Source organism: Elephas maximus, chromosome 1, assembly GCF_024166365.1.
Source record: "Elephas maximus indicus isolate mEleMax1 chromosome 1, mEleMax1 primary haplotype, whole genome shotgun sequence".
Classification (NCBI taxonomy): Eukaryota; Metazoa; Chordata; class Mammalia; order Proboscidea; family Elephantidae; genus Elephas; species Elephas maximus.
In genome coordinates this window covers 142,592,942-142,606,156 of record NC_064819.1, presented here as the reverse complement: position 1 = coordinate 142,606,156, position 13,215 = coordinate 142,592,942, and positions in this window count along the sequence as shown.

Sequence of the window (13,215 nt, the reverse complement as noted above, 5' to 3'; positions counted from 1 at the left end):
ATTAATGTAATCCATCACATAAATAAAACAAAAGACAAAAACCACATGATCTTATCAATTGATGCAGAAAAGGCATTTGACAAAGTCCAACACCCATTTATGATAAAAACTCTTACCAAAATAGGAATTGAAGGAAAATTCCTCAACATAATAAAGGGCATCTATGCAAAGCCAACAGCCAATATCATTCTAAATGGAGAGAACCTGAAAGCATTTCCCTTGAGAACGGGAACCAGACAAGGATGCCCTTTATCACCGCTCTTATTCAACATCGTGTTGGAAGTCTTAGCCAGGGCAATCAGGCTAGACAAAGAAATAAAAGGTATCCGGATTGGCAAGGAAGAAGTAAAGTTATCACTATTTGCAGATGACATGATTATATACACAGAAAACCCTAAGGAATCCTCCAGAAAACTACTGAAACTAATAGAAGAGTTTGGCAGAGTCTCAGGTTATAAAATAAACATACAAAAATCACTTGGATTCCTCTACATCAACAAAAAGAACACCGAAGAGGAAATAACCAAATCAATACCATTCACAGTAGCCCCCAAGAAGATAAGATACTTAGGAATAAATCTTACCAAGGATGTAAAAGACCTATACAAAGAAAACTACAAAGCTCTACTACAAGAAATTCAAAAGGACATACTTAAGTGGAAAAACATACCTTGCTCATGGATAGGAAGACTTAACATAGTAAAAATGTCTATTCTACCAAAAGCCATCTATACATTTAACGCACTTCCGATCCAAATTCCAATGTCATATTTTAAGGGGATAGAGAAACAAATCACCAATTTCATATGGAAGGGAAAGAAGCCCCGGATAAGCAAAGCACTACTGAAAAAGAAGAAGAAAGTGGGAGGCCTCACCTTACCTGACTTCAGAACCTATTATACAGCCACAGTAGTCAAAACAGCCTGGTATTGGTACAACAACAGACACATAGACCAATGGAACAGAATTGAGAACCCAGACATAGATCCATCCACGTATGAGCAGCTGATATTTGACAAAGGACCAGTGTCAATTAACTGGGGAAAAGACAGCCTTTTTAACAAATGGTGCTGGCATAACTGGATATCCATTTGCAAAAAAATGAAACAGGACCCATACCTCACACCATGCACAAAAACTAACTCCAAGTGGATCAAAGACCTAAACATAAAGACTAAAACGATAAAGATCATGGAAGAAAAAATTGGGACAACCCTAGGAGCCCTAATACAAGGTATAAACAGAATACAAAACATTACCAAAAATGATGAAGAGAAACCCGATAACTGGGAGCTCCTAAAAATCAAACACCTATGCTCATCTAAAGACTTCACCAAAAGAGTAAAAAGACCACCTACAGATTGGGAAAGAATTTTCAGCTATGACATCTCCGACCAGCGCCTGATCTCTAAAATCAACATGATTCTGTCAAAACTCAACCACAAAAAGACAAACAACCCAATCAAGAAGTGGGCAAAGGATATGAACACACATTTCTCTAAAGAAGATATTCAGGCAGCCAACAGATACATGAGAAAATGCTCTCGATCATTAGCCATTAGAGAAATGCAAATTAAAACTACGATGAGATTCCATCTCACACCAGCAAGGCTGGCATTAATCCAAAAAACACAAAATAATAAATGTTGGAGAGGCTGCGGAGAGATTGGAACTCTCATACACTGCTGGTGGGAATGTAAAATGGTACAACCACTTTGGAAATCTATCTGGCGTGATCTTAAACAGTTAGAAATAGAACTACCATACAACCCAGAAATCCCACTCCTCGGAATATACCCTAGAGATACAAGAGCCTTCATACAAACAGATATATGCACACCCATGTTTATTGCAGCTCTGTTTACAATAGCAAAAAGTTGGAAGCAACCAAGGTGTCCATCAACGGATGAATGGGTAAATAAATTGTGGTATATTCACACAATGGAATACTACGCATCGATAAAGAACAGTGACGAATCTCTGAAACATTTCATAACATGGAGGAACCTGGAAGGCATTATGCTGAGCGAAATGAGTCAGAGGCAAAAGGACAAATATTGTATAAGACCACTATTATAAGATCTTGAGAAATAGTAAACCTGAGAAGAACACATACTTTTGTGGTTACGAGGGGGGGAGGGAGGGAGGGTGGGAGAGGGTTTTTTTATTGATTAATCAGTAGATAAGAACTGCTTTAGGTGAAGGGAAAGACAACACTCAATACATGGAAGGTCAGCTCAATTGGACTGGACCAAAAGCAAAGAAGTTTCCGGGATAAAATGAATGCTTCAAAGCTCAGCGGAGCAAGCGCGGGGGTCTGGGGAACATGGTTTGCGGGGACTTCTAAGTCAATTGGCAAAATAATTCTATTATGAAATCATTCTGCATCCCACTTTGAAATGTGGTGTCTGGGGTCTTAAATGCTAACAAGCAGCCATCTAAGATGCAGCAATTGGTCTCAACCCACCTGGAGCAAAGGAAAATGAAGAACACCAAGCCCACATGACAACTAAGAGCCCAAGAGACAGAAAGGGCCACATGAACCAGAGACCTACATCATCCTGAGACCAGAAGAACTAGTTGGTGCCCGGCCACAATCGATGACTGCCCTGACAGGGAGCTCAGCAGAGGACCCCTGAGGGAGCAGGAGAGCAGTGGGATGCAGACCCCAAATTCTCATAAGAAGACCAAACTTAATGGTCTGACTGAGACTGGAGGAATCCCGGCGGTCATGCTCTCCAGACCTTCTGTTGACACAGGACAGGAAAAAAAAAAAAAAATCTTTTGGTATTCATTATAGTTCTCTGTAAGAAATACAGTTTACATTGTGATTCAGCAAAATCATATTTATAAATCCTTATATTTTAAATTCAGTTCTATTCTACTTTTATCTACTTCATAAAAAAATAAATGCTGTTTTGAGATCTACCAAAAGGATCGCATGACCCGCTGTTGGGAAACTCTTCTATAGACAATTACACCTTTACTAAGATACAATTTATCAAACTCATAAACATTGAAAAGTTTGACAACACAGTTTCTTAGTTAGGGCAGAGAAATGGGCATTTCCAAATGTAAGTGATAAGAATACAAAGCGTACTATTCCTATACAGGAGACTTAGACAATATTTAATAAAATTACATATGCATTTAAAAAAAAAAAAAAAAAGATTCTTTCAAATCAGTTTTATTAATCCCTTCTAGCATTGGTTTGTGTTAAAGGAATTGAACGCAGAATCATACATTGAGACCTAGAGTAGTGTAGGTTTGAGTTTATTAGCTCTGATTGGTAAAAGTGGGGGAGTAAAGTGTGATATATTTCCTTATGAAAATACAGAAATGAAGTGTAAGGGAAATGAAAAACCTAATTACTGCTAAAACAAACGTTTTGTTTTTGTTTTTAATTGGACCTGTTGGAAAGATATTAAAGAAATAAAACATACAAAGAAGCTTGGGAATGTTAGAGACTGGGGAAAAGTCAAAGCCCTCCTTTTCCCCAGTCTCTAACACTACCCACCGGGTATAATTTTTAAACAGAAGATGGTATCATACTATACATTTTATTTTGAATTTTTTCAAACAGTATACTCGGAGATCTATAGCTTAGTTGGAATTGACTCGGTGGCACACAACAACAACCAATAATGCAGTCAACAGTTTTGTACACACAGCTTTACCTACATATGTATTTCTACTCAACTAAATAATTTTCTAGAAATGGAATGTCTGAGTCCAAGGGAGTGCACATTTGGCATTTTGACCACTGCCAGAAGAGTTGTACTGATTTCCATTCCCATCAGCAGCATGCGAATACCGTCTCTTCCTACCTTTCCCAGCGCTCTTATTTTGGTCAAGTCTAATAAATGAAAAATAATGCCTCACTGTCGCAAACCCTATGGGGCATTGCATAGGGTCGCTATGAGTCGGAAACGACTCGATGGCACTGTCTTAATTTACATTTATTTTATAACTAGTAAAATTGAGCTCCTTTTCATATGTTTAAGAGTCATTGGAATTTCTTCTGTGATTTGCCATTTTATCTATTTTTATATTGGGAAGTAGGTGTGTTTTAAATCATTACTACTCATTTGACCATTGATTGATGGTATTTTATTTCTCAAACACACAAGGTTCTGTATGCCATTGGCCTGCTTCCCAAGGATAAGCACCCTCCTTTCTAAAGAAATAAGTGTACATGGGTCTATATTAAAATATATGGATATTATCCTTACCACATTGACAAGGGAGGAATACTATAAAACTGATTAAAAAAAAAAAAATACCAAGCCCATTGCCATCGAGTTGATTCTGACTCATAGTGACCCTATAGGATAGAGTAGACCTGCCCCATAGGGTTTCCAAGGAGCAGTTGGTGGATTTGAACTGCCAACCTCCTGGTTGGCAGGCAAATGCCTTAATCATTGCACCACCAAGGCTCCGTAAAGCTGATAGATATCTAAAATAACCTAAGAACCCCAAATTTGTTTGCCAGAACAGGGATACCATATGAATACACTGCCAGGAGCCAATGCACACAACTGGAAATATCCATGTACTGCCTGACTACTACTTCTTTGGTGAATTTATACATGTTAGACAAAGGTCCTTCTTTAAAACAGTTGTCTGCCAAGCTACTGGGAAATCATAATAACACAATGAATCTACAATGACTTGAGTCACATGGTGCCCCCTGTAGTTGAGCATTGCAGTACTTGTACAATCATAAGTAGTAGCCCCACAAAGCAAAAAACAAAACCTGCTGCCATTGACTTGATTCTGACTCAGTGACCCCATATGTTACAGATTGAAACTATGCCATAGGACTTTCTTGGCTTTAATCTTCACAGAAGCAGATAACCAGGCCTTCCTTCCGTGGCACCATTGGGTGGGTTTGAACCACCAACCTTTAGGTTAGTAGTTGGGTGCCAACTGTTTGTGCCACGCTAAAATTCTCCCTGGAGTGTGCCACATGAATTCTGATGGAGTGAGAATGGGCTCTGTCAAGCAAGTGGCTCTGCAATTCCTAATTATAAATTCAGTGAAAAAATATTCTGTTAACAAAAATCAAGATACACTGGTTCAACAACAGGTGAACTGCCCCATAAAATCTTGACTTACATTTACGTAAATAAATGAAACAAGGTTATAATACTAAGGTTTTTTTCTGTCCTCAAATTCTAGAGTGCTTCACTTTAGCTAGAGCTGCAACTCATATCTTTCAGATTGCTAGTTACAGCTGACTCGGAAGCCACGTCAACTTTTAGCTATCACATATACTAACAAGTCTCTTCTTTGAATGCTTTTCTCTTACTGAATCCTAAGTTCCAAATTTCTGTTATTATTTTCTTATTTATTATTTAGAGCATTAATTTAAAATCTCTTTGAATTATTGTAATGATTATAATAAATAGCCAGAATTTATTTAATTCCCTGTACTGAGCACAAATTGTTTTATTTAATTTGGAAGAACATTTATGAATTATTTCATTATTTTTATTGTAATCTCCACATCCCCTTAAAAAAAAAAAATCCATAGAGGTTTAAGCTCACTTAAAACTGCCAATACTGGTGGCATAGCTTCCACCATCACAACAACATGTAAGCCACCACAGTACAGCAAACTGACAGACAAATGGTGGTCACCCATAGTGGACAGGCCACCATGGTGGACAGGTTTCAGACTAAGATAGACTAGAAAGAAGGAAATGGCAGTCTAGTTCTGAAAAAATTGGCCAGTGAAAACCTTATGAATAGCTCCAGAACATTGTCTGATATAGTGCCAGAAGATGAGCCCCTTGGGTTGGAAGGCACTCAAAATACAACTGGGGAAAAGTTACCTCCCCCTCAAAGTATAAACCAAAAAAAACCATACCCACTGCTGCTGAGTCGATTCCAACTCCTAGTGACCCTATAGGACAGAGTAGAATGGCTCCATAGTGTTTCCAAGGAGCACCTGGCGGATTCAAACTGCCAACCTCTTGGTTAGCAGCCATAGCACTTAACCAGTATAGCCAACCTTAATGATGTGGTTGGAGTCAAGCTTTTGGGACCTTTATTGGCTGATGTGGCACAGGTCAAAATGAGACAAAACAGCTGCAAATATCCATTAATAATCGCAACATGGAATTACAAAGTATGAATCTAAGAATATCGGAAGTTGTCAAAGATGAAATGGAATGCAAAAAGATTGGTATCCTAGGCATTAATTAGTTGAAGTGGACTAGCACTGGTCATTTTGAAACAGATAATCATACGATCTACTGTGCTGGGAATGACAAATTGAAGAGGAATGGCGTCACATTCATCATCAAAAATATTTCAAGATCTATTTTGAAGTACAACACTGTCAGTGATAGAATCAGATCAATGCACCTACAAGGAAAACAAGTTAATAGACTATGATTCAAATTTATGTACCAACCACTAATGTCAAAGATGAAGGCATTGAAGATTTTTACCAATTTTTGCAGTCTGAAATTGATCAAACATGCAACCAAGGTGCATTGATAATTACTGTTGATTGGAATGTGAAAGGTGGAAACGAAGAAGAAGAATTGATAATTGGAAAATAAGTCCTTGGTGATAGAAATGACGCCGGAGATCACATAGTAAAATTTTGCAAGAGCTAAAACTTATTCTTTGCAAATACCTTTTTTCAACAACATAAACAGGGACTATATACACAGACTTGCCAGAGGAAATGCACCGAAATCAACTACATCGGTGGAAAGAGCTAATGGAAAAGCTCACATTATCAGAACAAGGCCAGGAGCCAACTGCAGAACAGACCATCGAGTTCAAGTTGAAGCTGAAGAAAATTAGAGCAAGTCCACAAGAGCCAAAATAGGACCTTAAGTATATTCCACCTAAATTTAGAGACCATCTCAAGAAAAGATTTTACACATTGAACACTAATGACCAAAGACCAGACAAGTTGTAGAAGGACATCACACGTGAAAAGAACAAGAGGTAATTAAAAAGAAAGAAAAGACCAAAATGGATGTCAGAAGAGGCTTTGAAACCCGCTCTTGAACATAAACAAAAAACATAGAGTAGCTAAAATGAGTGGAAGAAACGATGAAGTAAAAGAGCTGAGTAAAAGATTTCAAAGGGTGACTCAAGAAGACCAAGCGAAGTATTACAATGAAATGTGCAATTACCTGGAGTTAGGAAAACAAAAGGGAAGAACACGCTGGACATTTCTCAAGCTGAAAGAACTAAAGAACAAAGGCAAATCTGCTGCAAAAGACCTTTTTAAAGTGTTAAAAAGCAAAAATGTCACTTTAAGGACTAAGACCCCCTGACTGAAGCCATGGTGTTTTCAATAGCCTCATATGCATGCAAAACCTGGACAATAAGGAAGATTGAAGAATTGATGGCTTTGAATTATAGTGTTGGCACAGAATATTGACTATCCCATGGGCTGCCAGAAGAAAGAAAAAATTTGTCTTGGAAGAAGTACTGCCAGAATGCTTCTTTGAAGAAAAGGTGGCAACACTTCATCTCACTTACTTTGGACATGTTATCAGGAGGGACCAGTCCCTGGAAAAGGACATCATGCTTGGTAAATTAGAGGGTCAATGAAAAAGAGGTAGACCCTCAATGAGATGGAATGACACAGTGGCTGCAACAGTGGGCTCAAGCATAACAAGGATTGTGAGCATGGCACAGGACTGGGTAGTGATTTGTTCTCTTTTATGTAGGGTCGGTATGAGTTGGAAGCACCTCGATGGAACTGCCAAGGTAACTTTGTGATTATACATTTCTCCCTCATGAAATGAGAACAATTCTTTGCTCAGTTTTAAAATGACATTTATGTATAAATCTGTGTGATCTCGGACTAGATAATGGTTTCTTAGATACGACACCAAAAGCACAAGCAAACAAAGAAAAAAATAGAAAATCGGCCTTCATCAAAATTAAAAATTTCTCCTTCACAGAACCCATCAAGGAAGTGAAAAGACCACTCACAGAATGGGGAGGAAATATTTATAAATCATGTACCTGATAAAAGCCTAGTATTCAGAAGAGCTCTTATAATTTAACAATAAAAAGACAAAATAATCCCATTTTAAAAAGGATTTGAATAAAATATGCAAATGGCTAATAAACACACGAGGATTCTTAACAGCATTACTCACTGAAAACCAAACCCAAACCTGATGCCATGGAGTTGAAATGAGTTATATGAGTTATATTCATACAAGGGAATATTATTCAGCCATAAAAAGGAACAAAGTGCTGATACATGCTATATTGTGGATGAAACTTAAAAACATTATGTTAACTGAAGTCAGACATAAAAGGCCACATGTTATGTGATTCCATTCATGTGAAATGTCCAGAATAGGCAAATCTGTAGAGACAGAAAGTAAATTATTAGTTGGCAGGGGAGAATGGGGCGTGACTACTAATGGTTATGAAGTTTCTTTATGGGGTGATGAAAATGTTCTGGAATTAGAGAGTGGTGATGGATGCACAACCTTGTCAATATACTAAAAACCACTGAATTGTAGGAAAAAAAGGGAGAGAGAGAGATTGGCATTTATGAGGCTACTGAAAGCACAGAGCTTAGAATCAGGAAGCCTGAGTTTAAATCCCAGCACTATTTCTCAGTAATTATATGAACACAAACTGATCCTTTAACCTCTACTACTCAATTTTCTCATCTCTAAGTAGAGCTAATAATACATGTTTGACTAAGTTAGGATTAAATGAGACAGTCCCTGGGAAATCACCTAGTCTAGTGCCTGAATACAATAGGTTTTCCATTAATGTTAATTAAATCAGAATTGGATGAATACAGATGGGCTTTGTAGGCATTCTTTGACGAGTATATGTCATGCATGCATGTCATAGTGGTCAGCCTCAGGTCAGTGAGTCTCCACTTGAACAGGGCAAAATGAAGACTTGTGCTTTGTTTAGAGAGGGCAGTATAGCGTAACGGTTAAACTTATGGACTCTGAAGCCAAACTGCCTAGGTTCAAATCTCTTCTTTATTATTTACTGACAGTATGAACGTAGACAGTTTACTCAAACCTCTGTATAATTTAGTGTTCTCATCTGTAAATGAGGGATAAAAATAGTACTTAGTTTATATGGAGCCCTGGTGACACAATGGTTGACAGCTCAGCGCTAACCAAAAGGTCAGCAATTTGAATCCACCAGCTGCTCCTTGGAAACCCTATAGGGCAGTTCCACTTAGTTTATAGTTTATAAGGCATTATAAATGTTAAGTGGTACAAAGGAAGTATTTAGGAAGCATTGATATTTAGTCACGATATGGAGCAGATGAGATGTGATTTCTTGGGGGTCAAAGGGCATTGTCTTATTCACCTTAGTGTCTCTAGAACCTGACGCATAGTAAGGGCCTAATAAATATTTGTTGAACTGAATGTAGGCATGAGAAGTGGAAACGAGGACTGCATGAACAGGGAAGAACCAAGCTCATGGTTGTTGCTGTTGCTACGCTGTTAGTGTCATTAGCTGTTGTCAAGTCGATTCTGACTTATGACAGCCCCATGTGCATCAGAGTAGAACTGCTCCATAGGGTTTTCAAGGCTATGACCTTTCAGACGTAGGTTGCCAGGCCTGTCTTCGGATGCACCTCTGGGTGGGTTTGAACTGCCAACCTTTCAGCTAGTAGTCAAGTGTTTAACCATCTGCGCTACTCAAGGACTCCTACCATTGCTGTACTCATTATTAAATTTAGCTAATGAGGTGGTGCAGCCAAAACATATGTAAACCACAATTCTGGCCAGTATACCTTAGAATTAATGCAAAAATGTTTACCATATCTAGTTTGATAAATTCTTTACAACTGGGAGCATTCAAAGCAGGTAACTCTTTGCTGGTCCTATTGTAAAGGAAATCTAAGCCATGTCAGAGAGGAACTAAATGACCTCAGTGGTTTAAAAACAACAATACTAAAACTTTAAGAATAGTTTTCTAATGGATTATAGTACCATTATTCTAGTGTGTCTGTGCCAATACGTGTTCAGCCCAACTTTACTAGAAAAAATATACTAAGATCAGCAATATCTTCCTAGATCACAAAGGACTTAGCATTTACAGATAAATATACCTGAACCTGGGTGAACAGGTCTCACTGAGTTCCTTAAAGCTAAGCCAGTAACTCTGAAGACTGGAAGAACCACTGAGGTCATTTAGTTCCTCTCTGACATGGCTTAGATTTCCTTTACAATAGGACCAGCATAGAGTTACCTGCTTTGAATGCTCCCAGTTGTAAAGAAGTTATCATCCAAACAACTCTGAGAGTTAGAAAGCACTTTCTTACTTTTGAGCACAAGAACTGCCTCCTTGTAGCTTCTAGCTATTGATCCCAGTTCTGCTAGGATCAGGGACAAAAAGAATTAGTCTCCTTCTTCCCCCTTGGCAACCCTTCGGACATCTGAAGATGCCTGTCACATTCCTTTAAAACATCTTTTTTTTTTTTTCATCCTTCACAATCATAGGACATAGGACTATTTTAAAAGTCTGATGGATTTAAATTAAATTTAGATGGTTGAGAAACAGAAGCAGAAAACTTTCAAAACAATCACATTGGGTGAACTATATGAAATGCCTATATTTTCTTTTGAACCTGGAAAAACAGCAATTTCATATGGTTCGACCTACACTTTTCCCAGTTTTTTCTCTCTGTAAATTTGCTTAGTGTGTCTTCTGTATTTTAATCCTGATCACTAATGTTGTTGTTGTTAGGTGCCGTCAAGTCGATTCCGACTCATAGCGACCCTATGCGCAACAGAACGAAACACTGCCCAGTTCTGTGCCATCCTTACAATTGTTGTTATGTTTGAACTCATTGTCGCAGCCACTGTGTCAATCCAGCTCGTTGAGGGTCTTCCTCTTTTCCGCTGACCCTGTACTCTGCGAAGCACGATGTCCTTCTCCAGGGACTGATCCCTCCTGACAACATGTCCAAAGTATGTAAGACGCAGTCTCGTCATCCTTGCCTCTAAAGAGTATTCTGGCCACACTTCTTCCAAGACACATTTGTTCGTTCTTTTGGCAGTCCATGGTATATTCAATATTCTTCGCCGACACCACAATTCAAAGGCATCAACTCTTCTTCGGTCCTCTTTATTCATTGCCCAGCTTTCACATGCGTATGATGTGATTGAAAATACCATGGCCTGGGTCAGGTGCACCTTAGTCTTCAGGGTGACATCTTTGCTCTTCAACACTTTGAAGAGGTCCTTTGCAGCAGATTTGCCCAATGCAATGTGTCTTCTGATTTCTTGACTGCTGCTTCCATAGCTGTTGATTGTGAATCCAAGTAAAATGAAATCCTTGACAACTTCAATCTTTTCTCCATTTATCATGATGTTGCTCATTGGTCCAGTTGTGAGGATTTTTGTTTTCTTTATGTTGAGGTGTAATCCATACCGAAGGCTGTGGTCTTTGAACCTCATTAGTAAATGCTTCAAGTCCTCTTCACTTTCAGCAAGCAAGGTTGTGTCATCTGCATAACGCAGGTTGTTAATGAGTCTTCCACCAATCCTGATGCCCCATTCTTCTTCATATAGTCCAGCTTCTCGGACTATTTGTTCAGCATACAGATTAAATAGGTATGGTGAAAGAATACAACCCTGACGCACACCTTCCCTGACTTTAAACCAATCAGTATTCCCTTGTTCTGTCTGAACAACTGCCTCTTGATCTATGTAAAGGTTCCTCATGAGCACATCTAAGTGTTCTGGAATTCACATTCTTCCCAGTGTTATCCATAGTTTGTTATGATCCACACAGTCAAATGCCTTTGCATAGTCAATAAAACACAGGTAAACATCCTTCTGGTATTCTCTGCTTGCAGCCAGGATCCATCTGACATCAGCAATGATACCCCTGGTTCCATGTCCTCTTCTGAAACTGGACTGAATTTCTGGCAGTTGCCTGTCAATATACTGCTGCAGCCATTTTTGAATGATCTTCAGCAAAATTTTGCTTGCGTGTGATATTAATGATATTGTTCTATAATTTCCACATTCGGTTGGATCACCTTTCTTGGGAATAGGCATAAATATGGATCTCTTCCAGTCAGTTGGCCAGGAAGCTGTCTTCCATATTTCTTGGCACAGACGAGTGAGCTGTGCAGCTTCAGTGCTGCATCTGTTTGTTGAAACATCTCCATTGGTATTCCATCAATTCCTGGAGCCTTGTTTTTCGCCAATGCCTTCAGAGCAGCTTGGACTTGTTCCTTCAGTACCATCGGTTCCTGATCATATGCCACCTCTTGAAATGGTTGAATATCGACTAGTTCTTTTTGGTATAATGACTCTGTGTATTCCTTCCATCTTCTTTTGATGCTTCCTGCGTTATTTAATATTTTCCCCATGGAATCCTTCACTATTGCAACTCGAGGCTTGAATTTTTTCTTCAGTTCTTTCAGCTTGAGAAACACCAAACGTGTTCTTCCCTTTTGGTTTTCCATCTCCAGCTCTTTGCACGTGTCATTATAAGACTTTATTTTGTCTTCTCGAGAGGCCCTTTGAAATCTTCTGTTCAGTTCTTTTACTTCACCAATTCTTCCTTTTGCTTTAGCTGCTCGACGCTCAAGAGCAAGTTTCAGAGTCTCCTCTGACATCCATCTTGGCCTTTTCTTTCTTTCTTGTCTTTTCAGTGACCTCTTGCTTTCTTCATGGATGATGTCCTTGATGTCATTCCACAACTCGTCTGGTCCGTGGTCACTAGCGTTCAATGCATCAAATCTATTCTTGAGATGGTCTCTAAATTCAGGTGGGATATACTCAAGGTCATATTTTGGCTCTCGTGGACTTGCTCTGATTTTCTTCAGTTTCAGTTTGAACTTGCATATGAGCAGTTGATGGTCTGTTCCATAGTCAGCCCCTGGCCTTGTTCTGACTGATGATATTGAGCTTTTCCATTGTCTCTTTCTACAGCTGTAGTCAATTTGATTTCTGTCTGTTCCATCTGGCGAGGTCCATGTGTATAGTCACCATTTATGTTGATGAAAGATGGTATTTGCAATGAAGAAGTCGTTGGTCTTCCTAAATTCTATCATTCGATCTCAGGCATTGTTTCTGTCACCAAGGCCATATTTTCCAACTACTGATCCTTCTTCTTTGTTTCCAACTTTCGCATTCTAATCACCAGTAATTATCAATGCATCTTGATTGCATGTTTGATCAATTTCAGACTGTAGCAGCTGATAAAAATCTTCTATTTTTTCAT